Raw genomic sequence first — 19,320 nt, 5'->3', positions numbered from 1 at the left:
GCCAAGACATCAACACAGGAACAGCCGACTGCCTACCTTCGGCCTGCAGGGAAGCTATTAATTTAGACCTGGCGTCACGGTGTACAGGGCATGACCAAACAACGTGCTCTATGTCGTGATAACCTGCACCACAGGCACAGACACCACTCTCTCCGAGCCCAACACGACGGAGATGCGCGTCAAATCTATAGTGATTGGACATAAGCCGGGACATCACGCAAATGAAATCCCGACCTACATCCAACCCCTTGAACCACGGGTTCGTCGACACCTTGGGGATTATGGAATGTAACCACCTTCCCAGTTCCCCTCAGGTCCAAGAATTTTGCCAACTGATGATCGTATTCTGACGTACAAGTGCGAAAAATTCATTAAAGGCAATTGGTCTTTCATAAATATCACCGTTTGTTGCGCCCACCTTAGCCAAAGAGTCCGCTTTCTCACTGCCCAGTATCGAGCAGTGAGAAGGGACCCACGCTAAGGTAATCTGAAACGATTTTTCGGATAAAGCACTCAGATGTTCCCGTATTTTCCAGGAAATACGGAGAGTGCTTAACATCTTTCATCGATCGGAGAGCCTCAATGGAACTGAGACTGTCCGTAAAGATGAAATAATGGTCCGTGGGCATTTTTTCGATAATCCCTAGGGTGTACTGAATTGCAGCTAATTCTGCAACGTAAACAGAAGCAGGATTATCGAGCTTATGGGAGACGGTTAAATTGTTATTGAAAATACCGAAGCCAGTGGACCCATCAAGAAGTGATCCGTCAGTGTAGAACATATTGTCGCAGTTGATGTTTCGATATTTATTGGAAAAAATTTTAGGGATCTGCTGCACGCGTAAATGATCCGGGATTCCACGAGTTTCTTCTATCATGGATGTATCGAAAAACACAATAAAATCCGAAGTATTTGATAAGTTGACACGATTTGGAATATTCGAAGAAGGGTTAATATTTTGGGACATGTGATTGAAATACAATGTCATAAAACGGGTTTGAGAATTAAGTTCGATTAACCCTTCAAAATTTTCAATCACAGGACGGTTCAAGACCTCACATTTGATAAGAATGCGAATGCGATAGGCTCCAGAAACGGTTTTTCAATGGTAGTACTCCAGCTAAGACCTCCAAACTCATCGTATGGGTCGACTGCATGCAACCCAAGGCGATACGCAAACAACGATATTGTATTCGCCCCAGTTTGATCAAATGTGTGTTTGCTGCGGAGCGGAAGCAGAAACACCCGTACTCAATGACAGACAATATCGTTGTTTGGTAAAGCCTTATAAGGTCTCCTGGGTGGGCTCCCCACCATTGTCCGGTTATTGTACGAAGAAAATTCGCTCTTTGTTGGCATTTTTTCATCAGATACCTAACGTGACAACCCCAGGTGCCTTTAGAGTCGAACCAGACACCAAGATAATTGTGTACCAAAACCTGAGAAATCGTTTTACCCATTAATTGTGTTTGGAGCTGAGCAGGTTCATGCTTCCTAGAAAAAACTATTATCTCAGTCTTCTCCGGAGAGAATTCGATACCTAGCTGTAAAGCCCAAGCAGACAAATTGTCCAAGGTATCTTGCAATGGTCCTTGCAAATCGGTAGCTTTGGCTCCTGTAACAGAGATTACACTGTCGTCTGCAAGTTGTCTTATCGTGCATGAATTTGCCAGACATTCGTCGATGTCATTTACATAAAAGTTGTAAAGAAGGGGGCTTAAACATGAGCCCTGGGGAAGACCCATGTAGCTAATGCGAAAAGTTGCCAAATCGCCGTGCGTAAAATGCATGTGCTTTTCGGACAACAAATTGTGTAAAAAATTGTTTAGAATTGAAGAAAATCCTTGTCGGTGAAGTTTGCCCGAAAGAATGTCAATAAAAACGGAATCAAAAGCCCCCTTAATGTCCAAGAACGCAGACGCCATTTGTTCTTTGCGAGCATACGCCAGCTGAATATCTGTTGAAAGCAACGCAAGACAATCATTCGATCCTTTGGCACGGTGGAAGCCAAATTGAGTATCTGATAGTAGACCATTTGATTCGACCCAGTGGTCTAAACGACGGAGTATCATTTTTTCCATCAATTTCCGGATACAGGATCGGCCTATAAGAGTTGTGATCAGAAGCTGGTTTCCCTGGTTTTTGGATGGCGATCACCTTCACTTGCCTCCAATCCTGCGGTACAATGTTTTGCTCCAGGAACTTATTGAACAAGTTCAACAAGCGCCTCTTTGCATTGCCGGGTAGATTCTTCAACAAGTTGAATTTGATTCTATCTAACCCAGGCGCGTTATTGTTACAGGACAGGAGAGCAACTGAAAATTCTGCCATCGTAAAAGGTGATTCTATCGCGTCGTGACCCGGAGACGTATCGCGAACAAAGTTTTGCTCAGGAACAGAGTCCGGACATACTTTCCTGGCAAAATCAAATATCCACCGACTTGAAGACTCCTCGCTTTCGTTGACCGTTACGCGATTCCGCATTCTTCGGGCTGTGTTCCAAAGAGTGCTCATCGATGTCTCCCTCGACGTCTCGTTCACGAACCGACGCCAATATCCGCGTTTCTTTGCTTTAGCCAGGCTTTTTAGCTTGGTATTAAGCTCCGAATACCGTATATAGTCGTCGGGTATACCTCCCTTATGGAAGGCCAAAAACGCGTCGGATCTTTGCGTGTAGACATCGGAGCACTCTTTGTCCCACCACGGAGTTGGAGGCCGCTCTTTGATCGTTACGCCGGGATATTTCTTCGTTTGAGCTTGCAACGCGGCGTCGAGGATTAAGCCCGCGAGGAGGCTGTATTCTTCAAGTGGTGGATGATGTTGAATCGACTCGACCGCTTTTGAAATCATTTCCTCGTATAACTTCCAATCGACATTCCATGTAAGGTCATACGGAATGTCAATTGGTCGCATGCGGGTTGACCCGTTAGTAATTGAAATAAGAATAAGCAAATGGTCGCTACCGTGGGGATCGAGGATTACCTTCCATGTGCAATCCAACCGTAGCGACGTCGAACATAAGGATAGATCCAAAGCGCTTGGGCGCGCTGGAGGTTTCGGGATACGTGTCATTTCACCGTTGTTCAAAATAGTTATGTCGAAGTCATCGCAAAGGTTATAGATTAAAGAGGAGCGGTCCCAAAATCAAACGTGGCGAGGGAAGAAGTTCTATTAAATCAAAGAGCAACCGTTGCCCAACCTGTGCTCTGGGAGGAATATATATTGAGGCAATACAAAGCTCTTTACCTTGTATTGTCATTTGACATGCGACAACTTCGATGCCTGGAATCGAGGGGAGGTTAATACGATAGAAAGAATAGCACTTTTTAATCCCTAGAAGAACTCCTCCATATGGGGTGTCTCGATCAAGGCGAATAATATTAAAATCATGGAAGTTGAGATCAATATTTGAAGTAAGCCAAGTTTCACAAAGGGAAAATGCATCGCATTTGTTTCTATTGATTAAAACTTTAAATGAATCCATTTTTGGTGAAATACTTCTACAATTCCACTGTAAGACAGAGATAGAATCCTCCGTATACGCAGATGAATTAGGCATCGAGGAGCGGTTATCATTGTAGGGGGAACCCCAAGCCACACCATGAGAGTTGAAGTCTCCCAAAATCAAACGTGGCGAGGGAAGAAGTTCTATTAAATCAAAGAGCAACCGTTGCCCAACCTGTGCTCTGGGAGGAATATATATTGAGGCAATACAAAGCTCTTTACCTTGTATTGTCATTTGACATGCGACAACTTCGATGCCTGGAATCGAGGGGAGGTTAATACGATAGAAAGAATAGCACTTTTTAATCCCTAGAAGTACTCCTCCATATGGGGTGTCTCGATCAAGGCGAATAATATTAAAATCATGGAAGTTGAGATCAATATTTGAAGTAAGCCAAGTTTCACAAAGGGAAAATGCATCGCATTTGTTTCTTTTGATTAAAACTTTAAATGAATCCATTTTTGGTAAAATACTTCTACAATTCCACTGTAAGACAGAGATAGAATCCTTCGTATACGTAGATGAATTAGGCATCGAAGGATACAATCGCTGCAAGGAGGGGCCATTGGGCAGTCAACTGCTTCAAAAATGATCTAACTGTTGGGAGGAATGCTGTAAGAAAAACTTTAATTGGATCGGGTATATTGAAATTTTCAAAGATCCAGTCCACAATGTCAGAGAATTTCACAAATCCAGAGTTTGTTTCATCAACTGGGTTTTAGATGTTCCTGGCAGTGCTGGGAACTCCTTCTGGGACTTTAAATTTGCAAGCCCAGGAGGAGTTTGCTTCGGTTTTTCCGCAGCACTGTTTGGTTTGTTTGTAACTTTCATTTCACTTTGGGAAATCTTAGGACCTTTTCGGGGAAGTTTAGGAGAGGAAATATTTTTTCTCTTTCTAGACGCCCCAGGATTGGCATAAGATGTTCCCGCTGGTGAATCGTCAGAATCGGTTTCATCAGAGGACAACAGATCAAAGGGGTTCGATGTTATGGTAGAAGTGGTCACGGTCTTCTTCAGCATCTCAGCGTAAGATCGCTTTGAACGCTCCTTAAGTGACCGCTTGATTTTATCTCTGCGCTGCATGTACACCGGGCATGTGGAGAGCTCATGCTGATTTTCCTCGCAGTGAATACATTTTTCAGCATTTACACTGCAAGAATCGTCCGCATGAGTTTCTCCACACTTGCTACATCGTGCCTTATTGCAGCAGTAGGCGGCTGTGTGGCCTAGCTGCTTGCAATTGGTGCAATTCATAACACGGGGTACATACAATCGCACAGACAGACGAACCCGATCGATCGAGACGTGGCTAGGGAGAGCAGATCCGGCAAACGTAACACGAAACGAGTCTGACGGAGTGTACACTTTTGTGCCGTTGACAAGAGACACAGACCGCAATTGCTTGCAATCTATGATTTTTACTTTTACGTCGTGACACAAAGCATTTTTGAAGCAGCCAAAACCGCTTGCCAAGATACACTCGGCCGACAGACTCGAATCGGTTATGACACCGTCGATCTCCACGTCTCGTGCGGGTATATAAACGCGATACTCGCGTGTGAAAAGCTCGGAGCGAGCAAAAGCGTTGGCCTGTTCCAGGTCGCTGACCACGACACGGAGCTTGTTAGGTCTGACCTTGGAGATTTCGGTCACGGCCTTGTACCCCTCCGTCAGGTCTTTCGAAATCTGCAGGATGTTTAACGGTTTCGATTTCGGTCCTGCTTTTGGCCGAAAGAAAACAGTAAAACTGCCCTGAGATCCGTGCGGGTAAAGCCTGGGGCGAGAAGGGACTGGAGAATTAACAGAGGAAGGGTTGGCAGTAGGGACAGGGTCGGAGGGGTTCGGGGATGGTGGCACGGGAGGCGAGGGATCTACATCCATCGCGCTAAATCTAGCGCACTAGCGCCGTACCAGTACGTACCAGAACACGTACCTCTTTACTTCTCCTTTCAGCAGGGTTGGTTGTCCGAACGGTCGAAGCTGCAGCCGTTACCGCCAGCAGCACCAATACAGCAGCTCCAAACAGCCACCAGCAGCGAGCCGGGTGTGTGATCACTCAGCACAGCGACACAACTCGCTGTCAACTGTTGGCTTCTTCTTTTTCCTCCTTTGTGTAGAGATTCTCGTCCACTGCTGTAGCACAAATCACTTAGCAGCCAAATCGGCTCACGCACCAGCAAACAGCCACGATGAGAAACAGTTGTACAAAGGCGGGCGACCTTGAACCTTCACTCGACCAGGCAAACAATGCCAACACTTGCTCACGCGTCTTTTGTTTTAAATTCTATCGGAGCGATCACCAAACACGTCCGATACTGATGCGTGTTCGGCACAGAATGATCGGTAACTCTTGTCAACGATTTAGTCGCACAACGCGTATGTTCGGAAAATTTGCTAGGAAAACTTAACTTTTATGTTCCTACACGCTCATTAAGAACGTGAAAATTTTTGTATTAAATTCTTATAGAACAGAATATGCCATGACCGGGCCAGTTAACAGTATGATGAGTCTTTTTTGATTGCTGCAAATAGAAGAACTTGAGCGAAAAGTTATGTGATACAGGCTCACTGGCTCATACCTACTTCAAATGAATGTTAAAATACACTCAGTAAACTTTGCGGCTTTAGCCATTTATTGACAACTAAATATTGTTTTTCAACATGGCAAATTTTTATTTAGTTTTGCATGATTTACTGTGATATTTCCAGGCTCTTCAATTGTGGATTAAACCACACTAGGTATTTGTTGGTGTTTGTTCGTCTTCTTTTTTTAATGGTACATTTTCTGATATATTTTGATTAATTATTTCATAAAATTTTGGTACTTCTTCGTTGACATTTCCTTCTTCGCAAATTACACTACGTCAATTTATTACGCGAAGTCTACGTTTGACTTGTTCGAAGTCAGTTTTGTGGTATTCCGGTACATCCTCGTACATCCTCGCTAGGGTACGAAGTGTTATTCATTACTATTGAATATTCAATTGCTGTGTGGAATGCTTCATTTTTCCAGATGGGATTCAATGATGCATCTACACAGAAGTCTTCAGTGCAGTTTTTGAATAATAGGTCTAAATGAATATTTTGTTTGTTTTTGACATGATTGATTTGATATAGACCGAGTTCTGAGGATTTGCAAAAAAAGATACTGCAGTGTTTCGTTTTCGCCTACGGCTGGGAGTAAGATAGATTCATTTTCAATGTCTACAATAAAGTCTGCATTACGTTGGTTGAAGTCGCCATAGACTTTTACTTCTGGTTTCATGTTAGACATAATAGATTCTAGAGTTTCGAAAAATTATCCATACGAATGTTTATGAGCATGTTCCGATGGAAAGTACACGGAACAAAAGATATGCTCTTCGCCGGCAATAAATGTTCTGGCCCATACGTGTTCAAATTCTTTGTCGGATATTATTTCTTCAAAAGTCTTCAGAAGTAAAGTCTACATTATTGGCAATGAGGACTTCACCGCCTGACTTTTTTTGACTGAGCTTGAGCTTGCATGAGCTTGATTGATCACCACCGGTTGCCACTTCGTTACTGACCAGGATCGATTGGAGTTGTAAATCGAATTTAGTGATTACTGCTTGGGATTTAGCTTTTCGATGTGCATCTCCAATAACCCCTGCATGCTGATCAGTACCGACGCCTGCCGGTCCAGAACGTAGATCAAAGGAAGGAAGGAAAGGGGTGTTAATTCGATACTTGTTGTTACTAGAGGCCGGATATACTCCTGCACACTCCACAAGCACCACTGGTATAGGAATTTTGTGTTAGTTGTCTGTCGCGTTTCTTCTCTACATAGGATAAAATTCATGGCGGTATTTATGGGCACTCGTCCACTAAGATATTTTTCGCAAAACTATCTTTGTGTATCTAAGACGTTTTGTTTCATTGATTAAGGATTTTAGGAGTACGACGGGAATAACGAGCTTTGTACTAATAGAGGAACTGACCGACTCTTCCAATTTTGAACGTTCACGCACTTTCCCGGGGTTAGTGGTGCGATCTTCGATATATGAACTCACGAAAGCGCGCCAGGTGCCAACATGTTTGAAACCTTATCATATTTGCAGTGACGGGATACAAGCGAATGTTTCGCCACGAATGTTTCGCCACGAACAGTCATCGGGCGCGGACGCGTTTTCATTTCGCTCCGCAATTTAACTTGTATTTTTATTTTTTTTTTTTTTACACCTTGACGGCGTCGCGAGTGCACGTAAGCAACAATTTATTTATTTATAAACAATCTTTGACCGTCGCGCTACCGCGTGTATCTAACCTTTTCTCGACAATTCGTACTCGCCGCGTAACAATTTTTAATCAGTGCTATGGAAAAGTGTGGCATAACCAACTGTACTTCGACCGACAACCGTTTCCTGTGGAAATGCGAAGGAATATGCAAAAGGCACTTCCACGCTGCCTGCGTAGGAACCCGTAGAAACCAAGAAGAACTACTGCGTTCATTCATGCTGCCCTTATGCATAGAATGCCAGGAACAGTTCATGGACCAACTCCAACTGAAGAAGCTCATCCAGCACCAGAAAATTTTAACAGAAAGTATTGAATCACAAATCAAATCAAATCATTCAATAATCAGTCAACTTCCTAACCTGACTGTAACGCACGACACACTGGACAGTATCAATACACTGCTTTCTGAATTGAAGACGGAAATTAAAAAAGTAAATATTAACACAAACAATGCGTCGGCAAAAACCATAAATCGCATTTCGACGCTGTTCGGCGAACTTGGCCATGACTCCATATCGGACATATCGGACATTAGCAAAGAAAACCGGCAGCACACAAAGAACATACAACAGCACCTGGAAAAAGCATTTACTAATATAGAATCAAAAATTGACAATATGGAACACCAATTAGAAGCTATACAAAATAAGAAAACAAACTGCAGTACAACGGCGCAGGAACTAATTAATGAATTAAAAGCGCTCAAAGAATCGAATTCACTCCAGCCAAAAACAGACAATCATCCCAGTCTGGCTGAAGAACTTCGCCTTTCGTTGCCACTTCCAGAATCGGACTCAGAAGAACACCGTACTCCAAATTTCACATCAGGCTGGCGCCTAATTGGCAATAAAAAAGTATGGAAACGCGACTGGACTGAATATGACGCCAGACAGCGTAAAAGACGCATGCAGGAAAAGCAAGCAGAAAAGGCCGCTCGTAAACGTATGCAGCAACGCAAACGTCAGCAGGAAAACTCAAACCCTATCAGCATAAGTAACACCTATAAACACGGAATAAACCATTTCGCCTGCAACTCAAAGAAAATTGCTGAAATGCCAAAACAACCATTACCCTCGGACAAAGACCTCCTGGCAGCTGCACGCGTTCAATTTGCTGGGCCGCCGAATTCAGACATAACATCAAAATTTATAAATTTCCAAAAAGGCGAAACTATCAACCCATATCGGACAGAAAAAAATGCAACTAACAATGAAAATTCTGCACCGGCTCCTGCCAGCAACGCCAGCATACAATCAGCACCGCAAGACAGCCAATTTGAACTTGACCCCATGCGTCCACCAATCGTCCGACTTACACAGCAATCATCGAATGGCGACGAGCGCTTTTTGAAGGCTAGACTCCGCGACCCAAAAGTAATGCATATTACACGTCTATATCTCGCATACATGAAGGACCAACCATCATCTGTATGCGTAGAAGGAATGACACCAACCAGTATAAGAATGCTTCTCGCATCCGAAGGACTGCCGACATCTCCAGAACAGCTCCAACGCGTCTTTATTGAAGTCCATCAGGAATATGGACTCACGCCAGCCGAAGCAGTAGCCGACCTTCAATCATATCGTCATTTTTTATCAAATGAACGCACGCACCGTCTTCAACAACTTCGCGAAAGTGTAAATAAATTTAGTACAAATTTTCGCAAGTAAGGACGCCCTCTTCTGAGGCAGAACCATTATATTTAAACATAAGTAATAACTTGACTAACACTTCTTCGCTTCCTCGACAGAATGCGACTGAAATTCTTATCTATTGTCAGAATTTCAATCGCATGAAAAGCCCAAGCAAAATGAAAGAAATTCAACAAAATCTATTGTCGTCATCTTTTAAAATAATTTTAGGAACTGAAAGTAGCTGGGACGAAAGCGTAAGAAGCGAAGAAGTATTTGGAAACAATTACAATGTATTCCGGCACGATCGGAATTTGTCTACCAGTCAAAAAAAGTCAGGCGGTGGAGTCATCATTGCCATTAATGTAGACTTTACTTCTGAAGAAATAATATCCGACAAATATAAAGAATTTGAACACGTATGGGCCAAAGCATTTATTGCTGGTGAAGAACATATCTTCTGTTCTGTGTACTTTCCACCGGAACATGCTCATAAACATTCGTATGAATTATTTTTCAAAACTCTAGAATCTATTATGTCTAACATGAAACCAGAAGTAAAACTGCATGTCTATGGCGACTTCAACCAACGTAATGCAGACTTTATTGTAGACATTGAAAATGAATCTATCTTACTCCCAGTCGTAGGCGAAAACGAAACACTGCAGTATCTTTTTGGCAAATCCTCAGAACTCGGTCTATATCAAATCAATCATGTCAAAAACAAACAAAATGCTTATTTAGACCTATTATTCACAAACTGCACTGAAGACTTCTGTGTAGATGCATCATTGACTCCCATCTGGAAAAATGAAGCATTCCACACAGCAATTGAATATTCAATAGTAATGAATAACACTTCGTACCCCAGCGACTGCGAGTACGAGGATGTACCGGAATACCACAAAACTGACTTCGAACAAGTCAAACGTAGACTTCGCATAATAAATTGGCGTAGTATAATTTGTAAAGAAGGAAATGTCAACGTAGAAGTATCAAAATTTTATGAAATAATTAATCAAATTATATCAGAAAATGTACCTCTAAAGAAAAGAAGACGAACGAACACCAACAAATATCCAGTGTGGTTTAATCCACAATTGAAGAACCTAAAAAATAGAAAACAAAAAGCACATAAAATATACAAAAAAGACAGCAATAGCGAAAATCTTCAAAATTACCAAGAAATTTGCTGTCAACTTGACGCAGCCATTAAAATTGCACATGAAGAACATAATCGTAAAATCGAATATCAAATCAAGTCTTGCCCTAAGAACTTCTTTAATTACGTAAAAACCAAATTAAAAAGTAACAGCTTTCCATCACGAATGCATCTTGACAGTAATGTAGGACAAACTAGTAATGAAATATGTAGTCTTTTTGCCACTTTTTTTCAAGAAATTTACACCAAATATGAAGAAACAGATCGCGACCGCGAATACTTCTCGTATTTTCCTGAATTTTCGAATTCTTTATCTGTCAATCAAATATCTGAATTCGAAATTCAAAACGCACTTAAAAATTTAGACGCTACGAAAGGTCCTGGACCTGACAGAATAGCTCCAATTTTTCTCAAAAATTTGGCAGAAGAACTATCTACACCATTACAACACCTTTTTAACATGTCCCTGAAGAATGGAATTTTCCCAGAACTCTGGAAAACCTCATATTTAGTGCCAATTTTCAAATCTGGCGCTAAATCTGACATTCGTAATTATCGTGGAATTGCCATTATTTCATGCATTCCAAAATTATTTGAATCAATAATTAATGAAAAAATCTTTCAACAAGTAAAACACCAAATTACAACTCAACAGCACGGCTTTTACAAAGGCCGATCAACTACCACAAATCTTTTGGAATTCATAACTTTCACTCTGACTGTAATGGACAACGGTAACCACGTAGAAGCTCTTTATACGGACTTTAGCAAGGCATTTGACAGAATCGACATACCATTATTACTCTTCAAGCTCGAAAAATACGGAACTGAAACAAAATTTTTGGAATGGCTGCAGTCATACTTAACAAAACGAACACAAATAGTCCGCTTTCAAAATTCCTTTTCAAACCCAATAGAAGTAACTTCTGGGGTTCCTCAAGGTTCCCACCTGGGCCCTCTTCTTTTTATATTATACGTAAATGACATTTCCTTTCTTCTTAAGTCAATACATGTGCTTGTATATGCTGATGACATGAAGCTCTTTATAGAAATAACCAATGCAGAAGACTTCGAAATATTCCAGAACGAAATTAATGTATTCTACACTTGGTGCAACAAAAGCCTATTACAACTCAACATTAAAAAATGTAATTCAATAGCCTTTAGCAGAAAAACAGTAACACCACCAACAAACATTTTCTTAGGAAACCAACCAGTAGAAAAATGCAAAATCGTTAGGGACCTAGGCGTAATCTTAGACTCCAAACTCACATTCATAGAACATTATAATACAATTATCAACAAAGCAAATAGTATGCTGGGCTTTATAAAACGCTTCGGCCACAATTTTCAAGACCCATATACAATCAAACTATTATATATTACATACGTCCGACCAATTCTGGAATATTGTAGCATTGTATGGAATCCCTATATTGCCACACATGAAGAACGCATTGAATCTGTCCAAAAACAATTTCTTTTGTACGCGCTTCGTAAGCTAAATTGGACATCATTTCCCTTGCCATCATATGAAGCACGCTGCATGCTTATAGACATACAAGCACTTAAAGAACGCCGCGATCTTTCAATGCTTTATTTTATCAATGACATTATTTCTCAACGCGTGCAATCTACTCAATTATTATCACAACTAAATTTTTATGCACCCAGTCGTCAATTAAGAAATCGTAAAATATTTTCGGAAAATTCTCACAGAACAAACTACTCAAAAAATGGCCCAATAAATCGCATGATGCGTCACTATAACCAGCACTGCGAAAATATCGACATCACCATGGGCAGAAATCAAATAAAAAAACGACTAACTACTGGAAATAATGTATAGAATATAAGAAAGCATTGTATTATTATAACTGTAGTCTACATTTGCTTGACGAAATAAATTAATAAATTAATAAACATTAATCGTGGAGGTTAAGTAATTTCGGTTACCTTACGTATCGTACGACTCTACGCGTTTCTGCTCATGAACACCTAATTTACCCATTCACGAATTAATGAGTAGCTTTATTTCGTAAGACGTTAAACTTTATTCGGAAACTGTAAGCCGACCGCAATTTTAGAGGATATAACATCTACAACGCGTTTTTTCTCTTGTAATATAATTTTTTGAGAGTTGGTGCTAAATAGAAAACAACTCGGACGGAATCTCTAAGACCTCCCGAACATCTCACTGTTACACCGTGCGATCATTGAAAGGTAAAGCCGTCGAAGAGGCATCCCCGACAGACCGCCTATTGCGAAAACAAGCTCGACGCGTTCACTACTTTAATGAACAAGCTATGTCCCTCATCTAATCTGTAAAATGTCAAAGTTGCATGAATTCGAAGCCTGTGAAACTTGTACAAATGGAACATATGCTAGTTCCAAATTTAATCACAAAATGCCGAACTAATCACGATAAGGATAATATCGTTGAGGTCGTCACGTCGCCATACATGATTTCAGCGCAACTGAATAACGTTTTTGTATAGTAATATTTATCAAAAGCTAGGGGATTTGTAAGAAAAAAAAATTAAAATAAATAAATTAACGGCATGCCAAATATTACCGATGCCGGAAGTTTTGGTGATGTCATTTTTAAGTATCACATATCATACGCAGAGAAATGGCAAGTCAGTTTAAGCTAACTTTGTGACACGATAAGTTTCATTTGCATTCTGTTTTTAAATCGAACGATCGAATTCGTATGATCTCTGTTTCTACACCAATATTAAAAGATGTGAAAACATTTTAAAATTAACAAACCGATGTTGTACATTGGGACGTAAGTTGTCAATGGGCTTCTTTCGTATAATGCCCGAGTATCCGCCAGTAGAAAAAAAATAAAAAATTCGATATTTTTCCTTAACCACTAAGATTTTTAAACTCAACTTTGTAAAAATTTCAAAAGCTAGAGAATTCACAAAACACGAACAGTGTCGCGCAGGCACGATCAAATTTTGCCCATTCCCTATACAGCGAAAATGGGTTCCTAAAAGATCTTATTAAATATAAGCTTCACGTCAATAAAACATTAAAAATGAACAGATAAAACTATTCGTCGTCCCACACACTCGTCCCATCGCAGTAATAACTAGTAGCGTAGCGAACATGAACACCACTACCAAAACACCATCATAGCAACCAACCTGTGCATCAGTTTCATGGCGGCTGACAGTTTTTTCGTCAGCCGTCGCAGCAAATTAAAAAATGCAAAGAACGCAAAAGAAAGGCATAGGATACTTAGCTGGTTTTGTCTGTCTCGCTCTCTCTCCTTTATCACTCGCTTGATTATGTTGCCTGTATCCATGTAAACTATAGCGTTTTTCACCCGCTTTTCCGCAAAACACACGTGTGCTATCTTTTTTACACCTATAGTCTCAAACCGCACACATAAATAGGCCCTAAGTTTGATTGTTTGTTTGATGAAACTCAACCATATAATCCACTTAGACGATGTCCCTCCATCACATTCGTACACGGCACACATAGTTCTACTATAACGTACTATTTTTGCTTTTGCTTTTTGTGAATAACACCGATAATTTGAAAAATAAAACTACAGCAAACAGGAACCGCGTACTGATTGTTGACCGTGCTGCCAACCTCCTCACCGCCTGACTTTTTTTGACTGGTAGACAAATTCCGATCGTGCCGGAATACATTATAATTGTTTCCAAATACTTCTTCGCTTTTCACGCTTTCGTCCCAGCTATTTCAGTTCCTAAAATTATTTTAAAAGAAGGCGACGATAGATTTTGTTGAATTTCTTTCATTTTGCTTGGGCTTTTCATGCGATTGAAATTCTGACAGTAGATAAGAATTTCATTCGCATTCTGTCGAGGAAGCGAAGAAGTTTCTGCCTCAGAAGAGGGCGTCCTTACGTGCGAAAATTTGATGTACTAAATTTGTTTACACTTCCGTGAAGTTGTTGAAGACGTTGCGTGCGTTCATTTGATAAAAAATGACGATATGATTGAAGGTCGGCTACTGCTTCGGCTGGCGTGAGTCTATATTCCTGATGGACTTCAATAAAGACGCGTTGGAGTTGTTCTGGAGATGTCGGCAGTCCTTCGGATGCGAGAAGCATTCATATGCTGGTTGGTGTCATTCCTTCTACGCATACAGATGATGATTGATCCTTCATGAATGCGAGATATAGGCGTGTAATATGCATTACTTTTGGGTCGCGGAGTCTAGCCTTCAAAAAGCGCTCGACGCCATTCGACTGCGTGAGTTGGACAATTGGTGGACGTATGGGGTCAAGTTCAAATTGGCTGTCTCGCGGTGTTGATTGTATGCTGGCGTTAGTTGCATTTTTTTCTGTCCGATATGGGTTGATGGTTTCGCCTTTTTGGAAATTTATAAATTTTGATGTTATGTCTGCATTCGGCGGCCCAGCAAATTGAACGCGTGCCGCTGCCAGGAGGTCTTTGTCCGAGGGTAGTGGTTGTTTTGGCATTTCAGAAATTTGAGTTTTCTTTCCGTTGCAAACGAAATGGTTTATTCCGTGTTTATAGATGTTGTTACTTATGCTGATAGAGTTTGAGTTTTCCTGCTGACGTTTGCGTTGCTGCATACGTTTACGAGCGGCCTTTTCTGCTTGCTTTTCCTGCATGCGTCTTTTACGCTTTCTGGCGTCATATTCAGTCCAGTCGCGTTTCCATACTTTTTTATTGCCAATTAGGCGCCAGCCTGATGTGAAATTTGGTATACGGTGTTCTTCTGAGTCCGATTCTGGAAGTGGCAATGAAAGGCGAAGTTCTTCAGCCAGACTGGGATGATTGTCTGTTTTTGGTTGGAGTGAATTAGATTCTTTGAGCGCTTTTAATTCAGTAATTAGTTCCTGCGCCGTTGCACTGCATTCTGTTTTCTTATTTTGTATGGCTTCTAATGAGTGTTTCATATTGTCAATTTTTGATTCTATATTAGTGAATGCTTTTCCCAGGTGCTGTTGTATATTCTTTGTATGCTGCCGATTTTGTTTACTATTGTCCGTTATATCCGATATGGAGTCATGGACATGTTCGCCGAACAGCGTCGAAATGCGATTTATGGTTTTTGCCGACGCATTGTTTGTGTTGATATTTACATTTTTAATTTCCGTCTTCAATTCAGAAAGCAGTGTATTGATACTGTCCAGTGTGTCGTGCGTTACAGTCAGTTTTGGAAATTGACTGATTATTGAATGACTTAATTTAATTTGTGATACAATACTTTCTGTTGAAATTTTACGATGCTGGATGCTTCTGCAGTTGCAGTTGGTCCATGAATTGTTCCTGGCATTCTATGCATAAAGGCAGCATGAATGAACGCAGTAGTTCTTCTTGGTTTCTACGGGTTCCTACGCAGACAGCGTGGAAGTGTCTTTTGCATATTCCTTCGCATTTCCACAGGAAACGGTTTTCAGTCGAAGTACAGTTGGTTATTCCACACTTTTCCATAGCACCACAGATAACAGACATCCAAGCTAGAACAAAAAACTCCAGAAATCGTGTGTAAGATTTTTTTTTTCAAATCTTTAATGTTGATTTTATTAAAATTTTATTTGTTTAAATTTTTAATTTTTTTTTTTGTGGATTTTATTAAAACAAACATATTTATCGTAAATATAAGCTGGGAAGGAATAAAATTGTCGATTGTGTACAAATAACGACTGCTCGAAATTTCTACATTAAAAACCGCAACCCTTCTTATTGCGAGAATATCGATAAAAGCTGTAAAACTATCAATTTTATTAAATCGTTGACTACTAAGTGTTCTTAGCGCCACCATACTGCGTATTGCGACATGCTAAAAAACCGTTGAATCTTTTTACACATGAAGCGAAACTAGCTTGGATGTCTGTTATCTGTGGTCTAACTTATCTTAATATTCCTCAGGAATTTCATAACTTACATTTGTTTGAATAAAGTTTATGGAATTGATTCGTTTCTCGCTTAACCCAACAATGGCATTTGAATCGTCATAACCAAATAGGACAAATTTTCAAACTCTTTTTTCTCGAAACGTCAATTTTCGAGTTATCTAGTTTTAGCATTGAGGGGACGATATGTGCACACACCCTATATATACACGCTTGATAATGGTGGCTTCTCAAACCACCTGGCGGTACGATTATCGTTAAGTTTCTGGTTGTATTCACCCAACGATATCTGAATTGGATTACCGCTGGTGGGGTCCAACTCAGATCGAAGGGGAGCCGAAATAGGTAGGAACTGCAGCTAACCACTACCGCTGCCGCTGATGCCGTTGCTACTCAACGCCACCTTTGCCCACTGCCATCGCTGCTACTGTCCGCTACTGCTGCCTGCCGCTAGTAAACTGATTTGCTTGAGGAGAAGCAGTCTTTTATATAGCCCAACGAGTGTATTCCCGGCTAACTACGTACTCTATTATGTCGTCCTTTCCAGGGAAAGGCAGCAAGCGACCAATCAAAGGTTGACATTTGCGTTTCGACAAGGCTTAACAATTTTCAATAGTACAATAGTTCGAACCAGAGGGGATTCACTGCTGTCAAATTTCATATATGTGTGTGTTATCGCAGTTCAACTCTGGTCCATGACGTTTGTTGGTCCATGACGTTTGTTGGTCCATGATGTTTGTAACTATGAACAATAATGGGGGAAAAATGTGAATAGCTAAACAACATTCATGAAAGTTTTCCGCGGTTTCTCGAGTTTTGAAGAAAAACATTCCAATTCTATAATATTTCACATCGATCAATTTCATGAACATAAACCAAAACAAACACCATGTTGCCGAATATGTTGGTTACACGATTTTTGACAGATAGATCCCCCCTGGTTCGAACAATCATTAAATGATTTTTCAATCAATTACTGCAAAAATGACGGAAATCGGTTGAAAATTGACTATGCTTAAAACGTTTGGAATTGGACAATTTTCGTGACGCTCTCGATGATTTCGGTTTTCGAAATTGAATCTCTGCAGTGTTACGTATGTCTTATGTATGTGTTTATACTATTTAAAGAATAGTTATAGTACAAAATTTGGGATTATTAGTTTACCATATCGTGTATAAAATCGAAAAAAAATATGCTCGGGAAAATCGATGTTTTTGAATGGTAACCATACCTAACGCCTAGTTCACCAAATGGTTATTTCTCAGTTTACTATAAACCAGATGGTCAAAACTGAAGCTGATATGGTATGTAAATGGTTATGTGACTGTTTTTTTAAATGGTTAAGATACTATACGGGAAACAATTCGTGTATGGTATTTGTTTATGCGGGATCTTTATACACGCTGCTTTATTTTAACTCTAATCTGATTAGGATCTACTCAGTTTGGTATTCTTATGCAAAATGTCAAAAAGTGAGTAATCGAGTACTGGACAATTGAGTAACATGAACCCAAATTTTCATAATTACCATGTTTACTCAGTTTTTAGTTATTATCCATGATGTTTACTCACCCTGAGTATATGTATATGTCAAAAGTTTTCAACAGCAATATTATCGGTTGGCTAGCAGTAAGTATCTGATCTGTCATCAAATCAATAATTTCTTAATCAATTAATAATTTCAGCCCAACATCAGTATTGCAGAGGATTTGAAAACACCTAAAAGATCTCTTCAAAATGAACAACCGCATGTTGTATGTTCTACGATGCCGTTTAAAGCCGGACTTTTATTCGTGATAACAAACGGAAACATTTGTATTGATGTACAGTGCTCAACAATCGATGCAATTTAAATCCTTCGCAGTATTAGGTGACGAATGATGACGGATTTTCTGGCACAAAAATGTAAATCACAGTTCACGGGCACCTGTCAACCGGTTGGGTGCCACATTCAATGAAGACACGGGAATGATTTAGTAAATTTTCTAATGTTTCGATGAAAAATAAATCTGTGTTTTTGATTGTTCTGATTTTATTTTATTTATTGAGTCAGATTTACAAAAACCAGAAATCATTAAATTTCCGTATTTAGGCAAACTGGGTAACTTGTACTCATTTTCGTTAATTTCTGGTTTGCATGAACAGAGTAGATTCTACTCAGTTTTTGACGTATGACGCCCTTACTCAGAAGTGAGTAACCGTAAAAGTACCCTTATTACACGCTTACCGGGAAAAACCTAAACATAAGTAGAAATCACTCAAAATCCCCTTAAAGCGCACAAACTCAAGAGCTGAGTAGAAAGACTGTACCTACTTTTGAGTTATATGATCATACTTATAATTGGATAACGAAATATACCTAAAAATTGGTAGCATATGAGATATAACAGATACAAAAATGACTGGTTTCAACGCATATCAGGATGTTTCAGTTCATGATTATTAACAAAAACAGGTAGTTTTAACGATTAAGTTCGTCAATTTAACCCACAACTAGTTTGTTTTACAGATCAATGATAATGCAAAGTGGGTAGTTTTAACATATCAGTGAGTAAACTTCACCCAAAACTAAGTAACTTGACATATTTCCACAAAAAAAAATTCCACCCAAAATTGAGTTCTTTTTAGTCAATTCGATAGTACTGAGTACCCAAAAGTAAGGAACCTGGCATGAACTGCAAATTGGGTAAAAATTACTCAACGATCGAAAAACTACCCATAATTAAGCTCAAACTACTCAAATTAAGCATTGAGAAATCCTGCAGTGAAAAATTGAAATATTGCTGCAGCAGTATTGCTAGTAAAATTCAATGGTGAGCCGCTCGTCAAACATACAATCAGTTTGAGGTAAATAACTTTTTCTACAAGCATCGTAGCGTTTTACGGTCTTC

At 40.0% G+C, this 19,320-nt stretch overlaps 1 long non-coding RNA gene across 1 annotated transcript; it reads left to right on the top strand.

The window, feature by feature from the left end:
- The first annotated feature begins 17,780 nt into the window (after positions 1-17,780).
- Positions 17,781-18,464, top strand: LOC129718465 (uncharacterized). The gene is made up of 2 exons (XR_008726908.1): positions 17,781-18,058; positions 18,115-18,464. It is a non-coding gene; the product is annotated as an uncharacterized LOC129718465 (long non-coding RNA).
- Positions 18,465-19,320: the final 856 nt, after the last annotated feature.

This window comes from Wyeomyia smithii, chromosome 1, assembly GCF_029784165.1.
Source record: "Wyeomyia smithii strain HCP4-BCI-WySm-NY-G18 chromosome 1, ASM2978416v1, whole genome shotgun sequence".
Classification (NCBI taxonomy): Eukaryota; Metazoa; Arthropoda; class Insecta; order Diptera; family Culicidae; genus Wyeomyia; species Wyeomyia smithii.
The sequence above is the reverse complement of the archived record's forward strand: the minus strand, read 5'-3'. Positions and strand labels throughout refer to the sequence as shown.